The following is an 8,529-nucleotide window of genomic DNA, read 5'->3' on the forward strand; positions in this document are numbered from 1 at the left end:
AGCTTATATAGGGATTAATCAAGGTTTTAAGGCTTCCTAGCAACTTTCCCCTCACAAATAAAGGTATTAAACTTCTGGACCTTTAAGTACTAAGTTTGTTTGCTTGAATTTTGGGATGGTTTGGATGAATGAGTAGTTGTTTGAATGATTAAGCTTGAATTGAATTTTGATTGTTAAGTAGATTAGTTTATTATGGAGATGGTATAATATTAAATTGGATTTATATTCTTGAGCTTGTTTTGGCTAAGTTCAGTAGCCTAGGTTTGTATATTGAAGTTGTGGATGGATTGTAGTTGGAAGGGATTGATTTGGAATGGTAAAAATATTGGAAATCGCTAAGTTCTAGCCGTCCTAATGCCCAATTTTCCTTAACTGTTTCTGTACTTAACTTTAGGACCCGTGAACTCACTGTAAGATTCGGACCTTTTCCATGTTTAAATAGTTCATGTTATAAACTTTGTTTTAATATATCATTCTCCTAAATCCGAGTTATGAGCGATGAGAAACGACCATTATAAGTAACGGCGTTTCGCGAGCGAACCCCGAAATCTCGAGTAACTTTGAGACTTGAAACCCTTAAATGATAAATCGAAACACAAAACAATTATGTAAGGTGGATTACGCATTTGGTAAAGTACTCATGAAAGGGTTGACTTAAAATGTTTAATGCTTAATTTTATAAAAATGGTGGAGCCGAGGGTACTCGAGCGACTTATGTAAATCATTAAGCGTATGAGTGACCATAAGCGACCGTTAGGGTATGAGTGAGTTTGACTAGTTTATTAAGCGACCGTTGTCTAATTTCGGCTTATGTTGTTGTTCATAGGTTACAGGACCCACTCTAAACTTAAGTCTACCCCGGAACACTCAAGCAAGTTTTCTACCCGTTATACTATTGTTGTGATGTAAATATATATATATCCATTATCTTGTGATAAGTGCATGATTGTTATTAGCAAATCTTGCGATATATTGGAGCATATTAATATGATACATATATGCATGCATGTTTTGTAGTCTTGATATCTCATTATTGATTCAATTGATTATAAACTACATAATACATATGCTAGAGATAAGCAGTACTTGCGTATACCCTTAGTATAGGGGACCCAGAGTTGAACATTTTTCTAAACCGGGAGACGATGTTCCCGAGTATATTATATATATAAATATTTTTCAAAACTATTAATCGAATAATGTTTATTCGATAGTTTTATATTATAAGTGAGTATTATTTTTTCTGAATATTTATTCGAGGACTTATGACTCCGCTTATTTTAATAAATGAATATTAGTCTGAATATTCATTCGAGGACTTATGACTCCGCTTAATTTATTTAATAACTGAAGATTAGTTTGAATATTCATTTGAGGACTTATGACTCCACTTATTTTATTAAATAATATTCTTTATTTTTCCTAAAGAATAATGTTTCGATATTCGCCAAGTATTCGAGAAATGATTGATATCGTCAATCATTTTTAGCTTAAATATTTTCAGAAAGTTATTTTCAAAACTTTTATTTCATTTACTTTCATAAAAGCTATTCTTTATGGGAATATTAATTATAGCGTAATATTTAGATATTCTTTGATTATCTTGGAATTGATTTATTCTATCAAATCATCCTTATTTCAAACCCTTTCAAAAAAAATTTGAGTCTTCAAAATGATTTTAAAGGCTAGAGCGGATCCCAGAACTTGTTTTCAAATTTAAGATCTTCCTTAGGGGATTTAAATACTCACTTAAAAATCTGAGGGATTTGACTCCGTGATGTATTTTTATATTCACAATAAGTTTGCAGTATAGATAAAAGAGTTTTTAATTACTTACCCAACACTCGGGAAGTAAAATTCTTGGAATGAGTTTAATCCATTAACATGCATCTCCTGGAAAATATCGGTGAGTTTTTCTTTCCAGCTAGATGCGATTTCTTGGTGGAGTCATATCAACAAGTTTCTACTTGGGGAAAGGGGGAACGAGCTTTACGTTTCAGAGTCATGAATTTCATCTGAACTAGGAGTGGCGTAAGTGGTCGAGTGGCGCCGTTCCAGCCTTATTATATTAGCCCAAATGGCCCGGAAGTTCCGCTAAGACGGTCCATTCCTTAGGAATCTAGCATTCGGTCGACAAGTAAATTCGACTGTTCTCCTCTACATGTAGAAAATTTTGGGGTTGCACTACTGCGACTGATCATCGTGAGTGGTCTTCCTAGTGCGGCTAACTCCCGTAATGAGTTCATCATCCAGTTGGATATTTCTGCAACACTACCCAGAGCACTTCGATATAAAGGCTATGACTGGGCGATTGTTGAGTGTTGGCAGGATCGAGTTTTCAAAATGATGTTTTCATCAAATAAAGTATCTCGTAACTTCATTTCATTTTAATGATATTTCAAAGATTGAATCTATACAAGTCTTATCTTGTAGTCTCATCTATGTGATGAACTTTTGAACTGATTACACCTTGAACAGTGGTAGTTCAAGCAGTATTCAGAAAAGATATAAGTATATTGGAGTATCTTGTAATTTCATCTTTTCAACTTATATCTAGTAAATGATTATCTTATGCATGACAAAGATTTTCAGAAAAAAGTTGAGACAAGGTTAGATATATGAGATCACCTTGCAATGATATTTTTATACAGTTATAAACTGGAACTCTGTGTATATTATACATGGCAGAGGATTTCAAAGATTTTAAAGAGTATATATATATATATATTGAATATTTTGTGACTTCGTCATGTTAAGATATCAAACTTGGTTCTTGTTTGCTTGACCAAGACTTTCATGAGTACTTTGAGGATGCTCATATACTTTTAATTAATATACATGTTATTTTGGTGGGCTTGTTGCTCACCCTTGCTTTCTTCTTTCATCACACAACAACAGCTAGACAAGATGAACATGACCAAGCTCCCAATTCGCGAGAGGAAAGGAAACGTTCCGCAGTTTCCTATTGGCGTTGATGTCGCTGTAGCTGAGGTGGAAACTACCAATAGGCTAGGCTTTCAACTTTTGATGTACCAGACTTATGTATATTTATGAATTGTAATAATGGAAAAAAATATGTAATTCATTCAGAAACTCTTTTGAGGTGTAATGACTTACAATTGTGGCATAAAATGACTTGTGTTATTTTTGGTATTCATCTCTAATACTATAACTTGTGGTGTGTGTGTATATTGTGGGGTCACAATATGCAGTAGTTGGTTATTTATTAAGATTAAGTGTTATTAAGGGAAATGAAACTCGTGACAACCCAGATCCCCGACCCCGGATTTCGGGGTGTTACAGAAATGGTATTAGAGCCAAGCGTTATAAACTTCAGAGATGATGTGTCATCAAAATGATAAGTTCACTAAGATAATAAGGACTCTTGCCGAGTTCATAGTCGGACTACCTAACGTAGTACTGACAGTTAAAACCCTTATGGGAACCCTTATAAATATCATGATAGTAAAATTGTTCGTTATCATATAGGGTAACGGGGCACCGAACCTTGAGGTTAAGGAGCATCAACATGATGATGTTTTATTAAAGATTGGAGATCAGATTGGGGATCCGATGGAGTATATGTTCATATTGAGGATGTAGTGGTTGAGGATGTTGTTCCAGAAAGGAATGTTACTGAGGAGGATCCCTTACAGGATCCTAATGAGAATAAAGAGAGGACCGATGAGGAATTGATGATCGTAGTCAGGGCGACTACCAGAGCTAGGATGGCCGCAAGGGCGGCACGAGAGGATGGAGAGTTACCAATGGCACAATGAATAGCGAGGGCAGATGGAGCGGGGCCTTCCATGGCACCAGTTATACTAGTATTAGACCTCCCCAGGAGGATCCTGTAGATATCCATGAGGTTCCACCAATTCTTGTTCCCTCCCCTGTACAAAGCCCAGCACCTACTGAGGAAATGCCACCTTTATCTCCTACACCAATATCAACTTATATCGTGCTTCATTATCCATTTGGATCTCCCGGGTCTGCACCACCTGCACCCCATGGACTACTAGATGCCATTCAGGCTTCTCTTATCGCCAATTATCATATGACTTTAGGTGGGCTATTTGAGGTCCGAAATGTTAGAAGTGATCTATTGGATCGACTTACTGCACCGAGAAATGAGGGCATGGTACTTTCGGCAGGTTTAGCTTATAGCATGGACATGATTGAAGCTACTACCCGAATTATAGCTAGAGGCCATCTTGAGGGTCAGATTGATCCATCTCTACCTGCGATTATCTTAGACCTCATCACCTCTTTGATGGAGCAGGTTAGGGATATCGTGTGTGCCCGCATTTCTTGATCCATAGTAGTGTGCAAAGTCAGAGCGATCAGACAAGGATTTTCATGCAGCACCGCTTTTGGAGGATTAGCCTAAGTTATGATTGATTAGTTTAACGACTTGATGATTATCTGTGGTAGTACTTTTGGGATAGAAGAGATCAGATCAAATGATGTAATTCTCTTTCATGTGTTTAGTTGTTGTACCCTCGAACAAATGGTTATGTATATATTCGTTCGTTTCAGTTCAGATTAGTTTGTTTGTGATAAGTTTATATTGTTAATTGCACTATTAACACTTAAGAGTGTCATGAAGTTTATAAAACTTGGGGAATTTATATCTTACGATCATGTAAGGATTGTACGAGGGAAAGACTTAAGCAAAGTAAATAAAACAAATATAAAGAGATTCTCAACATTTTTCCAAGCATTATGCCCCACCCACGAGGAATAAGATATAGGGCAAACACTGAATGTGATAATAAGGGAGGTCGCAATCAAGATATAAGGAACCCAGAAAATAATAAAGTGGAAAATGAGGATTTAATATATAAGATGACCCGATTATGAGAAAAGGATGAAACCTTTCATACAGAGGAAATGGAAGTTGAGGCAAGGGCCTGGCAAAAGGAAACAGAGGAATCATAGATTCTAAATGATTAACGAGGCGCAAAAGACTGTTTTATCATTTACCTTCTGAAGGAAGAGGGCAACCACTGATGGGAGGCCAAGGAAGATATAGAGAAAGATATTTTAATAAACTGATTAAGGTCCAATCAATTTTTTTGGGGAAAGTACTTCCCAGGGTATAAGAGAGAAATATGAGAACAACTTCCAATAACTGAGAAAAGATTGGTGACGGCCCCTGTGTTGGCGTTGCCGGATGGAAAAGGAGATTCTATTCTACTTGCCATACTTGGTTTATATACTACCAAGTTACATGATGAAAAGACAAATAAGTAAAACAAAAATTGTTTTTAGTCTAATTTCATGCTACTTCATTACACTATCTAGCATCTTTGAATATTTTCATAATTGAATGGAAATGGTAATGCTTCTTTTAACTCTAAATCCTGTAATTAGGCTACCACATTCCATTTGTAAACACCCGACACATGTGACTGTGTTGTCACTGTCAACTGCTCTTTTGAATATGATCATCCGTCGGAATCCTTGTAGATTATATGTCGGGAGCCTTTTTAGATTATCCATCGGGAGCCTTTCTGCCACTTGACTCTATTTCACTTATACAGAATTACAAGACATCTTGTATCTACAATTAGCCAATCTATTCTGCATATCAATCTAGTAGTCAACATGACTTAAAGAAACCTACAACATCTACTCAAATAATACATTATTGTTTACAGACATATGCTACAAGACTTATTATTACATAAGCTACACTCTTGATAGATGTTCAGTGATTATCCGTCAGGACTATAAAGTTCATCCGTCGGGACTATTGTAGAACATCCGTCGAGAGCTACAAAAACACTAAGTTAAATCTACTAAGGTATTTTTTCAGCTTATCATCAAGTTCACAATATATTCCTAACACTTCTTTTGTAGACTTTTCAAATTAGTCATTGATTTGTTTGTTGAATGATAATCTTGGATACTAATCTGCATTATGTACTTGAACTTTTACATCGAGATCTCCAGTTAGTCATGTAGAGAACTCGACATCTCGATAAGTATAATGACTTATCGAGATCTCTAATAACTCTATAGTTATTTGACTTATTAAGGTCTTTGAGTTCTCTATAAGAGAATTTGGCTTATCGAGATCTCTCATCTTCATGTCTTCACTTTGGCTTATCGATGTCTCTGAGTTCTCTAGTGTCAAATTGACTTATCGATATCTCAGAGATCTCTAGTGATATTCTGACTTGTCGATATCTCAGAGTTCTCTAGTGAAGAAATGACTTGTCAATATCTCCATTCTTCATGTCTTCACTTTGGCTTGTCGATATATCTGAGTTCTCTAGTAACTTTTCTTGACTTCTCGATAAGTCATTCTGAAGTTCTCGAATGACTTCTCTATAACATATAATTTGTGACTTGTAGATTTTTGACCTAGAATATTTTTCCCAAAACACATTGATTCAACTCCAAGATTCTTCACACTTTCTCCGAGGCATGATCTTCATGATCTTCTTTCAGAGTTTATTCTTAGGCTTGAACTATTTACAGAAAAAAATACTCCAGTCTAATCTATTTACATTTTTACAGACTTAAGTGTTACAATACACAATGTAAACATAGATTACCATACAACATACTTAGGGTTGTCAATTTGACTTAGTCTTGTTATAGTACAAGCATGTCTTGCACAATAAATATTATAAAATATTAATTTTTTCTGATTTAATACAGTATTTAGCACAATCAAATCGAATATAAGAACTCAAGTAACAGAAAATAGATTTTATTCAACACAATAAACTCTGTTACAATATGGAACCGTCCTCTCTCAGTGATGAACAAATTATCACGAGAGCTGCTAGAGTTACAAAGAATAATAACTTCGATAATCGTAACACTTATAGTGTAAACTCTATGCCTGTGTTTATTTACTACATAGTTACAAGATAATCTTCTAATTGATATGGAATATAATTCTGCTTCCTAAAATATATCAACTAGTTATCTTTTCTTCCAAGTATTCTATTTTTCATAGAATTCCTTCTTTATGCACAATTCTTTCTGTCTTAGTCTCGATCTTCTTTCCTTTCAATCAGCCGCTTGCCTTATCTGAAAGTCATCTTAAGTCCTGATATTATCTCCTGATAAATATCTTCTGAACCTTAAGTTCTGATAACTTAAGTTCTGATATCTTAAGTTCTGTCTTTAGTATAAGTGTTGATTTCCAGTTAAGTATTGATTTGTCCTATTAGGTAAGATCTGAAAACTAAACACAAATCATATTACACATGACATTATCAAATATATCTAACAATATCCCCCAACTTGTAAATTAGCATAATATACAAGTTCAACAGATATTTGATGATGTCAAAAACATTAAGTATAAATGCATGAGAATTTGACTAGATAACTACAACTTACAGTCCTTTCAGCTTTACCATCTTTAGCTTTTGATAACAGCTTCAGTCTGTATAAACTTCAGAATTTAAGTAGTTGTAGATCTTTGACTTGGCTTCAACTTTCAATTTCTTCTGATCTCTTTGATATCAGGAGTTGTCCTGAGATAGTTCTTCAATAAACATCTCTCAGCATATTCAAGTTCATTGACCATCCTCCTTTTAGCATTTATCAATTCAGCTGTATCTTCACCAGTTTGAAAATTAGCTGCTCTGAGATCATTTATCTTAGCTTTTCTTATCTCCTGATCTAGTCTAATCAAATAAGCCTTGTCAGACTCTAGATTGAATTCCACAGCCTTATAACCCAGAAAAGTAGTTATAATCCTAGAAGAGTTAGGCTTCATATCGACAATATCACCTTTGTGATCTCTGTACTTGGGACAGTATGTGTTGTCAGACTTTACAGAATAAAGCTTCTTCTGTCTTTGAATTTGAGACTTTAAATACCCTACAACACTATCTGTTAATCTGTCTTTCACTTGAAGTAGGTATAGAACATGTTCCAGTTCTTCAAAACACTTCAGTGGTATAGCATTCTTCTTAACCTGGTATACCCTTCCATCTGTCATAAAATATAACAAGATATGTTCTTTCAAGAAGGTATGGTAAACTATTTGTACAGATTCAAGTCGATTCAATCTTTCAGGAGTTTGCCCAACACATGGTTCACTTAAGAAAGTTGGATCATTGGTAGTATTTTGTACTCTTCTTTCATCAAAACTACCCAATCCAGATTTATCTCTTGCTTCCTTTCCTGTAACAACTCTTGCTTCAAAACCACTAGTTGTAGTATTCAAAGGTTGAGCCTGTTTAGCTTTGGTGAATCCTGGTAGGAGTATCTTTGAAGGTTTAACATGAGCAATGTCAGAGGTTTCCTTTTCCTTATCTTCTGATATCAAGCCAACTTGAGCTAAGTCAGAGGTTGCTTGCTTCTCTATCATATCATAACTTACTATATCTTGACTCTGAACAACATGAGCCATTTTAGAGGTTGTTTGAAAAATCTTCTTATGCATCAGAGTAAGATTAGCATCTGTTTCATCATCAATTATTTTTTCATCCATGACTGGCATATAAACCTTTACAGGTTCATCAAATTTTTCTTTGCCCTTGGACCTTGGATCAA

Source organism: Apium graveolens, chromosome 8 (genome assembly GCF_009905375.1).
Source record: "Apium graveolens cultivar Ventura chromosome 8, ASM990537v1, whole genome shotgun sequence".
Taxonomy (NCBI): Eukaryota; Viridiplantae; Streptophyta; class Magnoliopsida; order Apiales; family Apiaceae; genus Apium; species Apium graveolens.